Genomic DNA, 21501 nt, shown 5'->3' with positions numbered 1-21501 from the left:
GAGGGACTCCAGCAGCTAGTCACTTGCCTTTCCCACGCATGCAAGGAGTTCGGACTAGCCATCAGCCTGACGAAGACGAACGTTATGGCTCAAGGCACGGGGACTCCCCCATGCATCACCATCGACGGATACACCCTGGAGGTTGTCAACGACTTCACTTACCTCGGGTCCACCATCTCGAACTCTCTGTCAGTCGACCTGGAGGTCAACCGGAGAATCGCCAGGGCAGCCACAGTTATGGCCAGACTGAACCGGCGAGCGTGGAACAATTCCAGCCTCACTGAGAAAACCAGACTGCGCATCTACCAAGCCTGCGTACTCAGCACTCTCCTCTATGGCAGCGAGACGTGGACCACCTACGCAAGGCACGAAAGGAAACTCAACAGCTTCCACATGAGGTGCCTGCGATGCGTCCTGCATGTCGCCTGGCAGGATAAGGTCCCCAACACCGAGGTGCTGAAGCGAGCCAATATGAGCAGTTTGCATGCAGTTCTTAGCGAGAGATGCCTCAGGTGGCTCGGCCATGTCAAAAGAATGGATGCAGGCCGTATCCCCAAAGACCTCCTCTACGGTGAGCTAGCAGAAGGCAAGAGGATGAGAGGGCGCCCAAAACTGCGGTTCAAAGACATCTGCAAAAAGGACATGACACAATGCTCCATCAATCTCAACACATGGGAAGTTCAAGCAGACGACCGCCTAGCCTGGAGGCTCGCGGTCAGGCAAGGTACGTCACGTGCAGAGGCCGCGTGCAACGAGGAGGCGGTCCAGAAAAGATCGAGGCGGAAGCGGCATCAACAGCAGCAACAACGGCCATCTGCCTTCACCTGTAACAAGTGTGGCAGGGATTGTCACTCCCGAGTCGGACTGCACAGCCATTCTCGGCGGTGCAGATAGACTCTCGGGAAGCTACGCCATCGTCTCTCGAGACGGACGGCTGCCGACGACGACATCCATCAAAAACATGTCTAAATAGAATAGGTTGGGATATCGCAATAAGTAAGTCCAGAAGGTATGAATCAAACACCAATAGAAGTCTATTCTCACCACCTAATAGTCTATGGCAGATGTGCTGATTTGTGGCAGTTCTCATAAACATGGTGATTCTAGAATTTAGGCTCCTTTCATCTTGTGGTACTGTCATTCCCTAAAACTTCTTCATCCATATTATATTGGCAGGTGGAAAGCGATAAAGAATGTGTATGGAGATATCCTTTTATTAAAAGCCTCAGCCCAGTACTGTCAGACATTCCTTCTACTCATGTTCCCTTGGCCCTAAATCAACATGACCAAAATTAATAGTGAGGAGGCTGGAATATGTAGTCCAGTTGTGTACCTACATGTTTTTTTCTTCAGAACGGAGTGTATTTTTGATGAAACATCTCTTACAGACTAGGGATTTTCATCTTATAGCTGAATATATTATAAGGCCTAGTAATATAAGAATTTTAATGTTAAAGAAGATGAGGAAAATGGATATAGGATAGGTAACTGCTATTTTGCTTTTTTTAAAAAAATTTAGAGAGTTAAATATAGAAATACTAGTTTATCTTAAATTTGTAACAAAAGATCTGAACCAGAAGTGAAACGACCTGGGTTCTCATCTTGAGTTTTTTAGTGCTGGACTATTAGGGAAATATCACTTAGACATTTTATGTTAACTTCCTTATCTGTAAACTATGAATAACTGCCCATACTCGACTTATATGAGAAGTGTTGTGAAAATCCAATGAGAATATGGATGTTAAGATGTCTAAAAAACAAATGATTTCCAGAAAATATATTTTTCTCTTTCAGCTATTAGTATAAAATGAAAAGTATCTCAGAGTCTGTAAGTCAAAGTTGAATTCAGGTAGGGACTATGGTAGAGTGAAGATCACTGAAAGATGACTTGCCCTGGCTGGTGTGGCTCAGTGGACTGAATGCAGACCTGCAAACCTAAAGGTCGCTGGTTCGAATCCCAGTCAGGGCACATGCCTGGGTTGCAGGCCAGATCCCCAGTTGGGGGTGCGCAAGAGACAACCACACATTGATGTTTCTCTCCCTCTCTTTCTCCCTCCCTTTCCCTCTCTCTAAAATAAATAAAATTTAAATAAAAAAAGAAAGATGACTCAAGCTTTGAGCCAGAAAAAAAACCAAAAAGGTAGCTTGTCATTATAGAATTGTAACTCAGAATAAAAAGACCAATCTGCCATCTAATTTCACAACATGTTGGTTTATGACAATAATTGTAGTCTTTGTAGCATAGAAAGAATGGTCATAAATACTGGCAAAAGATGGCAAATACAGAGAAGCAACTAATGTGACAATAAAAAATTAACCTCCAAAGGTTAAAATGCAGCTTCTTTGTTAGCCTCAGGCCACAGGTAAAAAGAGCATAGACATTATATTTGGGCAAGATAAGGAGAGAACAACTGTTCCTTCTCTCCTACAGCATGCAATGACATTTCTGGAGCAAAAATGTGGTGCTCATTTTTTTGACTAATAAACTCATTCAAGTATTCTAGGGAGAGCAATTTACATCTCTTGTGGGGAGTTAAAGAGAAGTCTCTTGAGTGAAAAAGATGATAGACAGAGGAGGGAAAAATGAGGAAGTCTGATTTGAAAAGTCAGCCCATTCTTCTTCGAGTAAGTTTTCTGGTTACAGAGGCTTGATGGTGTTCACTGCTTAGAGTGCCAGCTGTAAATTGAAGTTGTTAATATAGAAATATTTGAGATAAGGAGAATAAACTAAGGGAGTTTTGGAAAGAGTCATAGTGAATTACCATCCATTAAACTACCATGACCACTACCCATCACCCAATAACCAAAACCAAGCTGTAGGAAGAGGCTATTTGCCTTTTTAGTTTCTGTGGGCAAAATATGTTCTCTCAGGAGCATAAAAAGATTCTCTTATGCAAGACCTTTATTTTATGCTCCTTTTTCATTGCCACTCCCAGGTGCAGAGAAGTCTAGCTCAATGTTATAGACAAGACAGGTACTGATTGAATGCTTATGTATTTAACTCTGAAATGTACCAGGCTCTTCTAGGGATCAAAACCTCATTACAATCATGCTCTAACTCATTAGTATCTTCCAAACACTAGTAATCAAACTAGCACCTGGCTGTGCAGATTCCTGGGCCCACCATAAGATCTAAATCACAATCTGAGGGAAGGTAAGGGACTTGATTTCTAAATTTATCACAAGCCCCTTGACAACTGTGATATATCCTAAAATTGGTTGTTAATCTGAGAGGCAGAGAAGAACATCTGAAGTGCTTTTAAATTTTTTAATGAAAATATTCTTCCTCTGGACATTCTTATTCAGTATGTCTGAAAAAAAAGTTTTGTAACATCTGCTGAAGTAATTCTGTTACATATCCCTGGTTAAGCAAGGATAGGACTAACATTTACCACCTCTTAATCAGTAACTTATTTTTAGCACTCCTGTTGTTATTCTTCCCCTGCCCATACACACTTCCTCCAGAGAGAATCCAAAACCTTTCATTCATAATTTTACCAGTAACCAGTCTCCACAAGGCCTCAGGCTCCCCAGGCATCATCCTTACATCCACAACCTCAGGGAAAAATCAGGCTCAGTGATGTATAATTTAATTTTCTACATTGTTTAAGATTTACAGCTGTTTTGATCATCCCACAAGAAGGTGGAAAGAGGGGGGTTTACTCAGGGTTCATTGTAATACATTTGTTCATCAAACTAAAGCCCAGGCATACTCATTATGACAGTTTGTTTGAAGTAACTCATGCCACCGTTGATGGGAATCGATGCCTTCTAAAGAGGGGGAATAAGGCCCCCAAGAATCTTGTAATGATGGCTCAGGAGGGTATATCAACAACATAAATGTTAGTACAATAATATACAGTCTCCATCTGCTTCCTGGCTGGATGCATTTAGGCATGTTATTTATAACATGTGCATCTGTATTAACATATTTGGAGAGGCTGTTGTAGGAGTAGATGTTTCTATTAGGTCTCTTTAATTGGGGGCACAGCAGGTTTGACCTTAATTGGGTAGTAGAGCACTGTAATCAAAGCTCTGTTTTCCTGCCATTGTTTCTAAGGTTGTTCATGAGCAACAAAAGGAAGCAGGAGTTCATCAAGTGCAATCGACATAGAATTTACACTTACCTCTTCCACCCCATTCTACTGAATTTGGGCCTCTAGACAATAACTAGATAGTTATTAATAGAAGGTATTGAACATTTACCACATGTCATGTACTTTTAAAGTGTTTTATGTACAGATTCTTTTTCATTTCATTCTCACAACATTAGGAAGTAGGTATAATATTACCATTATTGTTACCATCCACATTTTACAGGTGAGGAAACTGAAGCACAAAAAGTTTCATTTTTTCACACACAGTCAGCCAATGACAGACCAGACTTCAAACCCAGGCAATCTAGACTCAGGGCCAGAGCTCTTAATTGCCATGGTATACTTCCTCCTAAGGAAACCTGTTATAGTGGAAACATGTTGGGAACCTCCAACCTGCAGAGATCCCCTGGGGTTTTGGATGAAATGAAGACTTCACAGGCAGCTTTTGCTAGAGGAGAGAAGGCCAGCAAATGTCTGAGAGACAAATGTCTCGATTGCCTTCGTCCAAGGTCTTTTATTGAGTGCAGTAAGCTTACAGGCATATAGTAAGCACATAAATCTCATCAATCAATGTTAAACAGTGCTGATGACAGAAAGCAGATATTGTTCAGGGATAACAGTTGAAGGAACATTGAGATCTCCCTTAGGTTAGGGTGTGTTGGACACAAAGACTTCATATGGCCATGTGAGTTCATTTTGAGTTAAAGATAAAATCTCTACTGCTGGTACAATAAAGCAATCAAGGGAGGTAAAAGAACAGGGCAAACTTCAAAGGACATAAAGCATTTTTTAATGACCTTATTCCCACCAGGGCCTACTGGCTAAGCATCAAGGCACATATGCACCCAGCTTTCCCAGTTTTCTGGTCAGGTCTTACAGGCTTCATTTCTTTCACCTGGCCTGTGCAGGACTCCAAGTCTTGATAGTTTCCCAGGGGGACTCCAACATAAACAGAACCTACTTCCATCACTTCCAGGCTGGGTGATCTTGGGCAAGTTACCTAACCTCTTGGAGTTTCAATTTTTCTCATGTGTAAAATGAAGAAAACAGTAGAGTAGAATATATTATATTTTTGCATTTAACTTAGAAGGTAACTTTAATAACTTAGCATCTTAATCACCCCTAAGGTATAATCACATTATCTTGTGTAATCCTCATACTTAATATATCTTAACATGTATTAAAGTTATGGAGACCTGACATAAAGATAGTATTAAGTAAAATGTGCAGACCATCAGAAATAATTTTGAGTTCTCTAGTCATTCTCTATCCTCTTCTAGAAATTTGATAGTTATCTCAAAGGCAGTATGTTTGAATTTTTTGGCACCAGCATATGTGTTCTTTTGCTTTTGTTCTTTATCTTAGTTTAGATGAAGGACTCTCAAACTTTAGTGTACATAAGAATTGTTTATACTTTTCTTTATGAGCAATTTAAGGAATTTTGATTGATAATTTTAACTCTGTATAATCTTCACATATTTGTGTGAAGGACAGATACCCAAGGACTCAATGCCTCTGTCCTTACCTCAGAGTTGTTCTGAATATTAACAAATATAATATTTATGAGTAAATAAATTAGTGTCTGGCATGTAGTAGACATTAAAAATACCTAAAATGTATATGTGAGTATGAATAGTGTACAAAATAAATTTTTCATAGCATCCTGATGTGATTGTTTTTATTGAATTTACTGGGGTGACATTGATTTGTAAAACCATACAGGTTTCAGTGTGCAACTCAATAAAACATCATCTTCACACTGCATCATGACCCCATCATGATATAATTGTTTAGGAAAAGAGGTCTGGTCTCAGACTCCCTTATTTGTAGTTCCTCTACTGACTAGCCATGCAACATGTATCATTTAAGTAGTCACTCCATAACTAGTTACCTCCTACATAAAAAGTTAGAATAATTACAGTCTTGTAAGATTAATGAAAGAATTACATTACTTAATATGTGAAAATATTTAAACAGGACCTGACACAGAATAAATTAAAATTATTATTACTATTTAAGAATATAATGTCTTTACTAACTCTTGAAGAAAACTGTGGGAAAAGATTGCTGGAAGAAAAGTGGATGGAGCCATTCTTGGATCATTGTAGGCACAGAGCCAGACTGATCAAGATGGGGATAACCTGAGTAGCCAAAGTTAGGGGCACCATAAAGGACAGGTAATCATCCACTGCATTTCCAGATACTTTAGAGACAAGTCCCTTTGATGTGTCAGAACTGTGAATAGCTCAGAGCAGACCTATTTACAGCAGCTTGCTAGGTACTCAACATTTCCATTGTCAATTAGATTAGGGATATTGCATCATGCAATCAATAACACCTGTTTTCTTTTAACTAGGATATAAAAATATTTTCTACCTTGCATGTTTATTGAAACCTCTCTTGTGTGCAACAAATAACTGCCATAAAGCCTCTGAGGTTCATGATTGCCTTACCTTTTCTTACACACTGTAAATGGAGCAAGGGGTAGATGTTTTGAGTTTAGCTTTAAATATAATATGCAATATAGCAATTGGTTTAATAATCTGAATTTAAATAAATATATTTACAAGAACTATTTTGATCCTTAAATAATCTTAGTGAAGTTCAAAATATGAAGTACTAACACTACACACTGTTAATATGCTAGGTAGTTCCTTCCTGAAGCCCTTTGTAAGCACTAAAAACTTAACATCATTTCTATGATGACAAAAGTAGAAAACCAATGTCTTTTCCTATTACCACGGAAAGTATAAAAGTCAGATTATACATAAATTAAAAAGAAAACAGGTACTATTAGAATAACTAATTGCAAGATGTAATATCACTAATCAAATCAAGTCTAGAATGCTAATTGTATGACCAACTTTTATATGGGAAGTATAAGTTATCTGAAAGAGCTCTATATTTAAATAGTTCACTGTCTACTTGATGAGATGTCACATTTATGCACTAGGATTAACAAGCAGAGTAGTTTATATTCAAGTTCCAAGTGGTATGGTAGAGATGTCCCAGTGATATAGAAATTCAGAAAAGTGCAAGATCATTTAGAGTTGAGATAGCAGAGAGCACTGAAGGATTGGCGTGTTGCGTTATAATTCTTTTTTACAGTTTAATGAGCACATTTCTTGGTGCTTTTTATCCCCATTGAAGAAAGAGAGAAGAATCATGAAGATCTAGGGTCTCCTTAACTTCAGAGGAAGAAAAAATGAGATTTTATATTTTATCATTTAGAACAAATGAGGAAAAGTTGACACCTTGAAGATAAAATTGTTTGAGTAAGGAAGCCCCATAGATGGAGTGACGATATTGACTGTTAGAGGCTGTACAGTAGTCCTTCTCTATATCATGGTTCACTTATCGCAGCCTCACTGTATAGCGGGATTTTTAAAAATATATTTAATTATTTATCGCAGATTTTTTTGCTATATCACGGGATTTTGCGGTACTATATACATATGTTGTTAAAGTCACGTAGGCTTAAGAGTGTAGAATATATTTAAGAACATAAGTAGTGTTTATAAAAGTGTGGAAATTGTTAATAAGGGAGTGGGAAAGGTTAATAAGGGACAGGGTATGGTTTATAAGTGTGTGGGAAGGGTTTATAAAGCCTTAAAATATATATAAATACTAAAATAAGTGTAAGGTTCCTAATTCGTGGATTTTTACCTATTGCAGGGGGCTCTAGAACATAATACCCATGATAAGTGAGGAAATACTGTATTGTGCTACTACCTTAAATTCACATGTTGAAGTCGTAATCCCCAATACTTCAGAATATGACTATATCTGGATATAGGGCAATTGATTTGAAACAGGTTCATGAAAGTAGATTATATTTTAATATGACTGATGTCCTTATAGAAACAGAAAATTAGGACATATATACAGAGAGAAAACCATGTGAGACACAGTGAGAAGACAGCAATCTACAAGCCAAGGAGAGAAGCCTCAGAAGAAAGAACCTTGCTGACACCTAGATCACTGGTATCTAGCACGAGAACTGTGAGAAAATCAATTTCTGTTATTTAAGCCACTCAGTCTGTGGTACTTTGTTATGGCAGCTCTAGCAAATGAATACAGTGAATTAAAACATTAGCTATATTTTGACTTTCATTTCTGCTGGGCACTTATTTTGTGCTGGGTTGGCTCAGCTAATCCTGATTGGCCTCCCACATATGTTGGAGCTGTTCATCAGGTGGAAACTGGATGATCCAGGATGACTTCACCCACTTATCTGGAGATCAACAGTCTTTAAGCTGTGATATCTTACTTCTATGTGTAGCCTCTTAATTCTTACCTGGGCTGCTTCATATGGTGATGCCTGGGTACCAAAAGCAGCAATAAAGAGCAAGCTCTAAAGTTGAAGTACTTTATAGGCCTATTGCTTGTCTCACAGTTGCTAATATCACATTAGCCAGGACAGGTCACATGACCAAACCTAGCTATAAGCAGGAAAGAAAATGATTAAACCTCTTGATGAGAACATCAAACTCACTTTGTGTAGAAGAATGAAAATAATTTGTGGCCAATTTGTGATTTAACACAGAGGAAACAGCAGTTTGTTGGTTCAAAAAAATTTAAGTGAAATGGTCTATGTCCTTATTTTCCTATATCCATGGGTCCCTAGAGATTGGTATGAGAACTGGGACAGACGTAGAGATCTGAGCTTTATAGAGAACAGTGATTTGAATGTTACTAAAATTTCAATGAGGATGATTGAATGAGAATGTATAAAAAGCACTAAACACTTATACCTTGTGAATATTGATGGTTCCTTGTGACCAAATTTTGCCGAACTGAGTAAAATTACATGAGAGCTTTCATCCTTCAAAGAACCCTACTGGACAAGGCATGAAGCCTAGAAATTAAGAAATAATTTAGAAAGCTATGTCATAGACAGTGGTGAAACAGACTTAAGGAAGCATCAAGTGACTATAAGGAGAAGCAACCGGCAATGGTGACACTTATGGGGATATTCAAATGCCCATGAAACTCTAATACAATCATAAGGAGGAAGAAGACACTCTCATAAAAATTCTGAATGGCTGACTGAACTTTGCATCTTAATGTTTTGGAGGAAAAACCTATTCTAAAGCAACTGCTTTCTTAACTTTCTCCTTTCACAGTGGAAAGTGAGCAAAACAAAATATGAGTTATTGTGTCCATTTAAGCACTTTGCTTGGTCTGAATTTCTGCAATAAAAACTAATGTAAGAAGTCATGTAAGCCTGGGTCCAGGTAGGAAGAGTAATAAGGATATGGAGGAACACTGTCCTATTCTATTTCTAGCATTAATATTTAGTAAATGCCGACCACCAGTTGTGCAATGTGAAATGCTTTATACACTTTTTAAAATGTGTTCATTACAACCATCTATGATCATGTTATGTGCTTCCATTTATTTGTATCTTCTGCAATTTCTTCCTTCAGTGTTTTATAATTTTCCAAGTACAAGTCTTTTACATCTTTGGTTAAATGTTTTCTTTTTTTATCTTTTAATATTTTTTTACTGTTATCAATTACAGTTGTCTCATTTCCCTCATTGCTCCCCCCAACCCAGCCCACCCCTTCTCCCACAAACATATCCCCCACCCCGTTGTCCATGTTCATGAGTCATTTATACATGCTCTTTGACTAAACTCTTCCCTTATTTATCCACCTTCTCTCCCTCCCCCCTCCACCCTGATAACTTATTCTGTTCCTTGTTTAATTTAGCTCATTTGTTTGTGTTGTTCCTTAGTCTCCTGTATTAGGTCATATCATATGATATTTCTTTTCATTGCCTGGGTTATTTCACTTAGCATAAATCTCTCTAGTTCCATCCATATTGTCACAAACGGCAGGAGTTCCTTCTTTCTTTCTGCTGCGTAGTACTCCATTGGGTAAATGTACCACAGTTTTTTAATCCACTCATCTACAGATGGGCACTTAGGCTGTTTCCAGCACTTACCTACTGGAAACTGTGCTGCTATGAACATAGGGGTGCATAAGTTCTTTTGAATTGGGGTTTCAGGATTTTTTGGGTATAATCCTAGCAGTGGAATCGCTGGTTCAAAAGACAGTTCCATTTTCAATTTTTTGAGGTAATTCCATACTGTTTTCCATAGTAGCTGCACCAGTCTGGATTCCCACCAACAGTGCATTAGGGTTCCTGTTCTACACATCCATGCCAGCACCTGTTGTTGCTTGATTTGTTGATGATGGCCATTCTGACAAGTGTAAAGTGGTATCTCATTGTGGTTTTTACTTGCATATCTCTGATGCATAGTGATTTGAGCATTCTTTCATGTGTTTGGGACTTTAAGTGCATCGACGTTGGAGAAATGTTTGTTCAAGTCTTTTGCCCATTATTTAATTGAGCTGTCTGCCTTCTTGGTGTTGAGATGTGTAAGTCCTTTATATATTTTGGAGATTAATCCCTTGTCTGATGTATCATTGGCAAATATGTTTTCCCATATGGTTGGTTTCCTTTTCATCTTGCTGATGTTCTCTTTTGCTCAGCAGAAACATTTAGTTTGATGTAGTCCCATTTGTTTATTTTTTCCTGTATTTCCCTTGCATTAGGAGATGTATCAGAGAAAATATTGCTATGTGAGATATCTGAAAATTTCCTGCCTATGTTTTCCTCTAGGACTTTTATGGTGTCACAGCTTACCTTTAAGTCTTTGATCCATCTTGAGTTTATTCTCGTGTGTGGTGTAAGTTGGTGGTCTAGTTTCATTGTTTTGCATGTCCCTGTCCAGTTTTCCCAGCACCATTTGTTGAAGAGACTCTTCTCACTCCATTTTATGCGCCTTTCCCTTTTGTAAAATATTAGTTGACATAAAGTCTTGGGTTTATTTCTGAGCTATCTATTCTGTTCCATTGATCTATATGTCTGTTCTTATACCAGTACCAGATTCTTTTGATCACAGTGGCTTTGTAGTATAGTTTGATGTCTGGTATTGTGATTCCTCCTGCTTCGTTCTTCTGTCTCAAGATTACTTTGGCAATTGCGGTCTTTTTGGATCCATATAAATTTTGAAGTATTTGTTCTAGGTATGTGAAACATGTCATTGGTATTTTAATAGGGATTGCATTGAATTTGTAAATTGCTTTGGATAATATAAACATTTTAATGATGTTGATGCTTCCCATCCATGAAGATGGTATTTGCATCCATTTATTTGTATCTTCCTTAATTTCTTTCTTCAGTGTGACATAGTTTTCCGAGTACAGGTCTTTTACCTCCTTGATTAAGTTTATTCCTAAGTATTTTATTTTTCTTGTTCCTATGGTAAATGGGGTTTTTCTTTCAGTTTCTATCTCTGAGTTTTTATTGTTGGTGTATAAAAATGCCTTCGATTTCTTAATATTAACTTTATATCCTGCTATTTTGCTGAATTCACTTATTAGGTCGAGTAGTTCTTTTGTGAAGTCTATAGGGTTTTCTATGTACACTATCATGCCATCTGCAAATAATGACAGTTTTACTTCCTGTTTTCCAATTTGGATGCCTTTTATTTCTCTTTCTTGTCTGATTGCTGTGGCTAGAACTTCCAAGACTATGTGGAATAGGAGTGGAGAGAGCAGACATCCTTGTCTTGTTCCTCATCTCAGGGGGAATGCTCTCAGTTTTTGCCCATTTAGCATGATGTTGGGTTCAGGTTTCACGTATATGGCCTTTATTATGTTGAGGTATGCTCCCTCTATTCCCATTTTGCTGAGAGTGTTTATCATAAATGGGTGTTTACTTTATCAAATGCTATTTCTGCATATATTGATATGATCATGTGGTTTTTGTCTTTCATTTTGTTTAGCTGATGTATTACGTTTATTGATTTGTGAATATTAAACCATCCTTGCATCCCTGGGATGAATCCCACCTGATCGTGGTGTATGATCTTTCTAATGTGTTGCTGGATCCGGTTTGCCAATATTTTGTTGAGGATTTTAGCATCTATGTTCATCAGCAATATTGGCCTGTAGTTTTCTTTCTTTGTTGTGTCTTGACCTGGTTTTGGAATTAGGGTTATACTGGCTTCATAGAATGAGTTTGGGAGTCTTCCTTCTTCTCGTATCTTTAGGAATAGTCTGAGGAGGATAGGAGTTAGTTCTTTCCTAAATGTTTTGTAGAATTCACCTGTGAAGCCATCTGGTCCAGGGCGTTTGTGTGCTGGGAGTTTTTTGATTTCTGCTTCAATTTCACTAGCTGTTATTGGTCTATTCAGACTTTCTGCTTCTTCTTGATTCAGTTTGGAAAGACTATAGGTTTTCAGGAATATGTCCATTTCCTCTAGGTTGTCAAATTTCTTGCCATACAGTTGTTCATAATAATTTCTTACAATCCTTTGTATTTCTGTGGTATCAGTTGTGATTTCTCATCTTTCGTTTCTGATTTTATTTATTTGGGTCCTCTCTCTTTTTTTCTTGATGATCCTGGTTAAATGATTGTCAATTTTGTTTATCTTTTCAAAGAAACAGCTCCTACTTTTGTTGATCTTATGAATTGTTAGTTTAGTCTCTATGTCATTTAATTGTGCTCTGATCTTGATGATTTCCTTCCTTCTACTTGATCTGGGCTTTGCTTGTTGTTCTTCCTCTAGTTCTTGTAGCTGTAGGGTTAAATTTTTTATTAGAGATTTTTCTAGCTTTTTTAGGTAGGCCTGTGTTGCTATGAACTTTCTTCTCAGGACTGCTTTCAATGTATCCCATAGGTTATTGGTTGTTGTGTGTTCGTTATCATTAGTTTCCAGAAACTTTTTGATTTCTTCCTTGATGTCATTCTTAACCTATTCATTACTTAATAGCATGTTATTCATTCTCCATGAGTTTGAATGTTTTTGAGTTTTTTCCTTGAGGTTGATTTCCAATTTTAAGCCATTGTGATCTGAAAAGATGCTTGATATAATTTCAATTTTCTTGAATTTGTTAAGGCTTGTTTTGTGTCCCACTATGTGCTCTATTCTTGAAAATGTCCCATGTGCATTTGAAAAGAATGTATATTTGGCTTCTTTGGGGTGAAAACTTCTCCAAATATCGACTAAGTCCATTTGATCTAGAGTGTTGTTGAGTGCCTCAATATCTTTGGTGTTTTTTGGCTTCGAAGATCTATACATTGTTGACAATGGGTGTTAAAGTCCCCTATTGTGAGTGTGTTGCTGTCTATATCTTTCTTGGAGTCTTTCAAAATTTTCCTTATATATTTGGGTGCTCCTAAGTTGGGTGCATATATATTTATAAGGGTTATATCTTCTTGATGGATTTTTCCCTTAAGTGTTATGAAATGCCCTTCTTTGTCTCTTTTTATGGACTTTGCTGTGAAATCTGTTTTGTCTGATATAAGTATTGCTACCCCAACTTTTTTTTCATGTCCATTTGCTTGAAATACTTTTTTTCCATCCCTTTACTTTCAGTCTGTGTAGATCTTTTATTCTAAGGTGTGTCTCTTGTAAACAGCATATATGTGGGTCATTCTTTCTAATCCATTCAGCTACCCTATGTCTTTTAATTGGAACGTTTAATCCATTCATATTTAAGGTTATTACCGATAAGTACTTATTCATTGTCATTTTTCCCTTTGTACTCATGTTTTTCTCTGTCTCTCTCTGTTTTTTTATCTTCTTAAAGCAGACCCTTTAGCACCTCTAGCATTACTGGTTTGGTGGAGATGTATTCTTTTAGCCTTCTTTTGTCTTGGAAACTCCTTATTTCACCCTTCATTTTGAATGAGAGATTTGCTGGGTAGAGTATTCTAGGTCGTACGCCTTTGTTTTTCATTGCTTGGAATATTTTTTGCCATTCCCTTCTGGCTTGTAGTGTTTCTGCTGAGAAATCTGATGATAGTCTTATTGGAGCTCCCTTGTATGTTGTTAGTTGTTTCTCTCTTGTTGCTTTTAGGATTCTCTCTTTGTCTTTGAATGTTGCCATTTTCATTATGATGTGTCTTGAGGTGGGCCTGTTGGGGTTCATCTTCATTGGGACCCTCTGTGCTTCCTGGACTTGCGTGACTCTTTCTCTCCTCATGTTAGGGAAGTGTTCTGTCAGTTTTTCGAAGAGGTTTTATATCCCTTGCTCTTCTTCTTCTCCTTCTGGAATTTCTATGATACTGATATTATTACGTTTCATATTGTCCTGCAGCTGTCTTAGAACCTCTTCAGTCTTGTTCAGTCTTTTTTCATTTTTTTGAACTGTCTGGGAGTTTTTGTGTACATTGTCCTCCAGCTCGCTGATCCGATCTTCTGCTTCCTCTAGCCTGCTTTTAATTCCTTCTACTGTGTTCTTCAATCCAGACATCGTATTCTTCATTTCCTCCTGGCTCTTATTGATAGCTTCTATGTCCTTTTTCATGCTCGTGTAATTCTCTGTGAGTTCCTTGTAGTTCTTCTGGAGTTCCTTGTAGTTTCCCTGGAGTTCTTTGTAGTTTCTGCTGAGCTCATTCAACTTCTCCATAATCCATGTTTTGAATTCCATATCTGATATTTTGCTCCCCTCTATTTCATTTAGCACTCTCTCTGGGGATTCTACCTTTCCTTTTGATGGGGGGTTGTTTCTCTGTCTCCCCATTTTTTTGTGATTCCTGTTGTTTATTGGTGCTTCTTAGAATGATCTGCACTTCCTGGATCTGCCTCTGGTATCATCAGATCATGTACCAGACTGGCCCTAGGCAGCCTATTGGAGACTTCCAGTAATCTACTGCCTTTGTCTGTCTTCTTTAGTTGTTTATCTACCCAATCTGTGATTAGCCGTCAGGCTTAAGAACCGTGGGTGTGGCAGCTTAATTCCTGTATGCAGGGCTTTTATTTCCCCTTAGTCTGATGCCACTTGGAGGGGAATGGTCTGTCTGCTGTACTGGGGCTGAGTCAGCACTGGCTGGTCCTGGGAGGAGGTTAGTGTAGCTTCCACTTACTCCTCCGCCCTCTTGGATCTCTGTCTGTGTTGTCCTTGATGTTATTTGTTTAATCTGTCTGGTTGTATTTCAGCTAGTCTTTGATGGGTCTTTTTCTCTAGTTACTTGATTGAGAGTCACTCTGCCCACTTTGTCTTGAGATCTTTTGTGGAGGTGCTATCAGTCACTCCTCTCCGCATTCATTCCTGGAGTCTCTCCTTAACAGGAACGAGCTGAGAACACTGCCCCTACTCCACCGCCATCTTCCCCTCTGAAGAGAGAATCTTAAAAGCTGGCCTGTAGTTTTCTTTCTTTGTTGTGTCTTGACCTGATTTTGGAATGAGGGTAATACTGACTTCATAGAAAGAGTTTGGGATTTTTCCCTCTTCTTGGATTTTTTGGAACAGTTTGAGAAGGGTAGAAGTTAGTTCTTCCCTAAATGTTTTGTAAAATTCGGTTGTGAAGCCATCCAGTTCAGGGCTTTTGTGTGCCGGGAGATTTTTGTTTACTGTTTCAATTTCCTTCTTTGATATTGGTCTCTTCAGGCTTTCTGCTTCTTCTTAATTCAGTTTTGGAAGATTATATGCTTTTAGAATTTTATCCATTTCAACAAGGTTATCAAATTTCTTGCCATACAGTTGTTTATAGTAATTTCTTACATTCCTTTGTATTTCTGTTATATCGGTCGTGATTTCTTCTCTTTAATTTCTGATATTGTTCATTGGGGTCATCTCTCTTTTTAGCCTCATGAGTTTGGCTAAAGTCTTGTCGATTTTCTTTATTTTTTCAAAGAACCAGATCCTATTTTTGTTGATTTTTGAATTGCTTGTTTAGTCTCTATGTCATTTAATTCTGCTCTGATCTTGATGATTTCCTTCCTTCTACTCACCCTGAGCTTTGTTTGTTGTTGTTGTTCTATTCCTTGTAGCTGTTGGTTAGATTTTTCATTTGAGATTCCACTATCCTTTTTAGGTAGGCCTGTATTGCTATGAACTTTCCTCAGGACTGCTTTTGCTGTGTCCCATGAGTTTTGGGATGTTGTGTGTTCATTATCATTAGCTTCCAGACACTTATTGTTTTCTTCTTTGATTTCATTGTTAACCCATTGATTGTTTAATATCATGTTATTAATTCTCCATGATTTTGGTTGTCTTTGATTTTTTTCCTTGAGGTTGATTTCTACTTTCAAGGTACTGTGGTCTGAAAAGATGCTTGATATAATTTCAATTTTCTTGAATCTGTTGAGGCTTGTTTTGTGTTCTATCATGTGGTATATGTTTGAAAATGTCCCATGTGCATTTGAAAATACTGTGTATTTTGCTTCCTTGGGATGAAAAGTTTTATATATATATCAGTTAAGTCCATTTGGTTTAGTGTGTTGTACAATGCTTCAATATCCTTGGTGTTTCTTTGCTTTGAAGATCTATCTATTGTTGATAATGGAGTGTTAAAGACCCCTACTATGAGTGTCTTGCTATTGATATATTTCTTATAATCTTCTAGTATTTTCCTTATATATTTGGGTGCTTCTATGTTGGGTGCATATATGTTTGTCAGGGTTACATCTTCTTGGTGAATTGTTTCCTTAAGTATTATTAAATGTCCTTCTTTGTCTCTTTTTATGTCTTTTGCTGTGTAATCCATTTTGTCTGTTATAAGTATTGCTACCCAGCTTTTTTAAAAATTTCCTTTTGCTTGAAATACTTTATTCTGTCCCTTCACTTTCAGTCTGTATAAATCTTTTGTTTGAGTTGTGTTTCTTGTTGGCAGCATCAGTGTGGGATATATTTTTGTATCCATTTCACTACCCTGTGTTTTTTAATTGGAGCGTTAATCCATTAAAGGTTATTATTGACAGTGATTTATTCATTTCCCTTCGTACCTTTGTTCCTCTCCCTCTCTTTTTTTCTTCTTTTTCTTAAAACATTCCCTTTATCATCTCTTGCAATGCTGGTTTGGTGGAGATGTATTCTTTTAGTCTTCCTTTGTCTGGGAAACTCCTAATTTCACCTTCCATTTTGAATGATAGCCTTGCTGGGTAGAGTATTCTTGGTTGCAGGCCTTTGTTTTTCATTACTTAAAATATTTTTGACCATTCCCTTCTGGCTTGTAGTGTTTCTGTTGAGAAATCAGTTGATAGCCTTATTGGAGCTCCCTTGTATGTTATCTGCTGTTTCTCTCTTGCTGCTTTTAGGGTTCTCCCTTTGTCTTTGAATGTTGCCATTTTAATTATGATATGCCTTGGAGTGGAATTTTTTGGGTTCCTCTTCATTGAGACCCTCTGTGCTTTCTGGACTTTCATGGCTTTTTCTCTCATCAGGTTTGGACAATTTTCTGTCATTACTTTTCCTATCAGGTTTTCTATTCCTTGCTCCTCCTCTTCTCCTTCTTCTATCTCTATGATTCTAATGTTGTTTAGTCTCATGTTTTCCTGCAGTTCTCTTAAATCATCTTCATTCTGTTTAAATTTTTTTTCATTTTGTTGTATTGTCTGGAAATTTTTTTCTACATTGTCCTCTAACTCACTGATCTGATCCTCTGCTTTGTTTAGCTTGCTTTTGATTGATTCTACTGTGTTCTTCAGTTCAGAGATTGTATTCTTCATTTCTTCTTGGTTCTTATTAATAGTTTTTATGTCCTTTTTTATGCTGGTATAGTTCTCTGTAAGTTTCTTGTAGCTTCTGTGCCATACTTTGTAGTTTTATTGAAGTTCCTTGTGATTTCCCTGGAGTTTTTCAGTTTTCTATGAAATTGTCAAGTGCATAGAGCTTCTTTATCACCATTCTTTTGAATTCCATATCTGATAGTTGACTTCTGTCTATTCAATCTATCTCTGTTTCTGGGGATTCCTCTTTTCATTGGGAGTTTTTTTTCTGTGTCTTCCCATGTTGGATTCTTCTTGTTTGTTTTTGTTTATTAGATTTGTCTGCTTTGATTTTCCACCTTTGTGGTATGAGATTCTTTATAGGAGACCCGGGAGATTCAGTGGTGCAGTCTCTTTGATCTCCTGAGCCTGACGCTCTTGGAATGCCCTTTATGCTGTTTGTTTATGCTGTCTGGTTGTGTTTCAGTTACTCTTTGGTGAATCCTTTCCTCTGGCTAGTTGATTGAGGGTCACTCAGCCCACCTTGTCTTGAGTTATTTTGTGGAGATACTGTTAAAACATAAATGCACAACCCATGCAAGAAACCCACACCCTCAAAAATATCCCCCATCCACAATCCCACTATCAGTAGCAAATGAGCCAGTATTAATATAAATGTAGAGAGGTTAAGACTATTATATTACAGTAGAAACAGATAGGAGTTGTTGTTTTAAATGAAAGAAAGATGATTTTTGAGAAGAAAGATGATAGAATAATAATAGTAGCAAGTAGGGTCAAGGCTATGTGAGACAGTAAGTAATATTTACATTTTATATTAAGAAAGAGAGGGAAGAACACAGAATAAAATGAGAAAGTGGAAGTGTATAATATTAGGTTTGAATAGCAGTTATATGCTACATGTTTAGTGTGAAAGGGAGGCTAAACAAAACAGAGAAACAAACAAACAAAAATTAAAGAAGAAGGATAGGAGTGAGAGAAAGTCAGAAAGAGATTAAAGAACGAGTTTTTCTAAAAAGGAAGAAAAATAAAATAAAACGGAAAAGAAAAAAGGGAAGAGTGAAAAAAGGGGAAGAAAAAAAAGAAGAAGAACAAAAAGTTTTCACTCAGTTCAACCATTGGGTGCAATCATCTTTTTCTGGATCCATTCCTGGCCAAAATTCCATGAGTTTCAAATCTTTTATGGCTGGCTGGCTGTGATGAGATCTGGCTGGTTTCTGTGGCTGCTTTTCTCTTACTTGTGAGCCTGCTGCAACTTTCTGCTGTGAGGCACACTGAGTTGGGTCTCTCTCCACTTGTCCAGTGGCACCCTCCAGCAATCCTCAGGCTTCTTTAGCAATGTCGTTCTGTTGGCAAGCCAGTGTGCATGTTCCTAGTCCCTTCCCAGCCTTGGGTCCTGTCTTTGCTCCTTCTCCCAAGAAGTCTCTGTGTTCCAAGCTGTAGCACAAGGCTGCGTCAGTCTCTGGCTGGCAGCATCTCACTGTTAACTTTTGTGCACTGATTGCCTGCCTGGGGTCCCCACTGATTCTGTGTTTTCACCACAGCTCTCCTGTATGGGCCCCTCTCCTTGGCTTAGTTCTGCTCCTTTTTGTTTAGTGGTGCTGTGATGCACGTGCCCAGGGTTCAGGGTTACCAGCCCAGATTTGCCAGCCCATGGGGTCCCCATCTAGACTCCCTTCATACAGCTTCCCACAGTCCCAGCCACTGGCTGTCCTCCCACACCTCCGGCTGTTTCAAGGAAACCTTCCTAGTGTTTCCCTTCAGGACTTCACTGGACCCAGTGCCTATGGCAAGTGGCAGTTTCCAAGCAGATCCCGGCTAATGAGCCAGTATTCAGCTGCCACTTTGGGGTGTGGTGCAGCAACAGTACCAGGCTGGGGAAGCCCAGAAACTCCCCTTGAGAGCACAAGTGAGCCTTCTGCACTTTTCCACTCTGCTCCCACAAACTCTTCCCTGCTGGCGCTATCTTAAATCTGCACTCACTCTTTCGTCTCTGTGTTAGTATTCCAAGCCTTTCTGTAATGGAAGCAAGCAGACAACACTGCTACCTACTCCACTGCCATCTTCAGACTCTCTCTAAATGTATTCTTAATCACTTTATTCTTTTTGAAGCAATTGTGAATGGGATTTTTTTCTTAATTTTCCTTTCTGACAGTTCATTATTGGCATATAAAAAAGCAGCTGATTTCTGGATATGAATTTTGTATCCTGCTACATTACTGAATTAATTTATCAGTTCCAGTAGTTTCTTGGTGGAATCTTTAGGGTTCTGTGTGTACAGTATCATGTCATCTGCTAATAAAGACAGTTTTACATTCCAATTTGAATGCCTTTTATTTCTTCTTGTCTGATTGCTATTGCTAGGACTTCAAGTATTATGTTGAATAAGAGAGATGAAAGTGGAAATCCCTGTCTTGTTTCCAATCTTAATGGGAATGCTTGCAGTTTTTGCTTATTGAGTATGATGCTGGCAGTAAGTTTGTCATATATAGCTTTTATTATATTTATGTATGTTTCCTCTATGCCCACTTTTCTGAGAGTTTTTGTCATAAATGGGTGCTGGATTTTATAAAATGCTATTTCTGCATCTATTAATATGATCATGTGATTTTTATCCTTCATTTTGTTTATGTGATGTATCACATTTATTGATTTGCATATGTTGTACCAAACTTGCATTCCCAGAATAAGTCCCACTTGATCATGGTGAATGATCTCTTTGATGTATTGCTGTATTCAGTTTGCTAATATTTGATGAGGATTTTAGCATTTATCTTCATCAGAGTAATTGGCTTATATTTTTCTTGTTTTGTAGTGTCTTAATCTGATTTTGGAATTAAGATAATGCTGGTTATGTAAATGGATTAAAGATTTAAATGTTAGACCAGAAACCATAAAATTTCTAGAAGAAAACATAGGCAGTAAAATCTTGACCATTGCTCATAGCAATAATTTATCTGAGATATCTCCTCAGGTAAGGGACACAAAAGAAAAAACAAAGAAATGGGAATACATCAAACTAAAAAGTTTTTGCACAGCAAAGGAAACGATCAAAAAAAAGATGACCCACTAAATGGAAGAACATATTTGCTGATACATGTGATAAAGTTAATATCCAAAATTTATTAAGAAACTTATAAATGTCAACACCAAAATAATCCAATTAAATAATGGGCAAAAGAACTGACTAGAAACTTCTCCAAAGAGTTCATATAGATGGCTAATAGACATAAAAATTTGCTCAACATCACTAACCATCAGAGAAATGCAAATTAAAACCATGACCTCATATCAGTCAGAGTAGCCATCATCATAAAACCAACAAATAACAAGTGCTGGTGAGGATGTAGAGAAAGAGGAACTCTTTTGGACTTTGGGTAGCAATGAAGATTGGTGCAGCCACTATGGAAAGCAGTATGGAGATAATTTTAAAAATTAAAAGTGGAACTGCCTTGGGAGATCAAAGATGGTGGAGGAGTAAGTGAAAGCTACACTAACATCCTCCCAGGACCAGTCTGGATTTACCACTTAATTTTGGAGAAATCATCTGGAATAACCAACCGAACACTAGCTGGAGAGAAGACTTATACCCATGGAGAGACAGAAAAGGCCGCTACATCACAACATGACCGGTAGGGAGTGCGGAGACGTGGAAGGGCAGACTGGGCTCCCATGGGTGGCAGGTGAAAGGGCTGAGAAACAGCTCAGCAGCCGGGGATTCCCCCTGAGAAGGTCAGGGTCTAAACGCCCAGCTGGGCTCCCAGCCTAGAGCAAAAGAGTGGAAAGTAAAAGAGTATCCAGCTATGAAAAATGAAAAGTCCCAGGGTTTCTTGCTAGACAGAGAGAAACAGCTGGGAAAGAAAGCTCTTAAGGGGATCACATACAAAAATATTTTGGCCTCCACTTACCCTGGGCTCAAGCAGAGAAAAGGCAGAG

The sequence above is a fragment of the Furipterus horrens genome, unplaced genomic scaffold (genome assembly GCF_987537825.1).
Source record: "Furipterus horrens unplaced genomic scaffold, mFurHor1.1.pri manual_scaffold_17, whole genome shotgun sequence".
Lineage (NCBI taxonomy): Eukaryota > Metazoa > Chordata > Mammalia > Chiroptera > Furipteridae > Furipterus > Furipterus horrens.
This window is presented reverse-complemented; position numbering follows the sequence as displayed.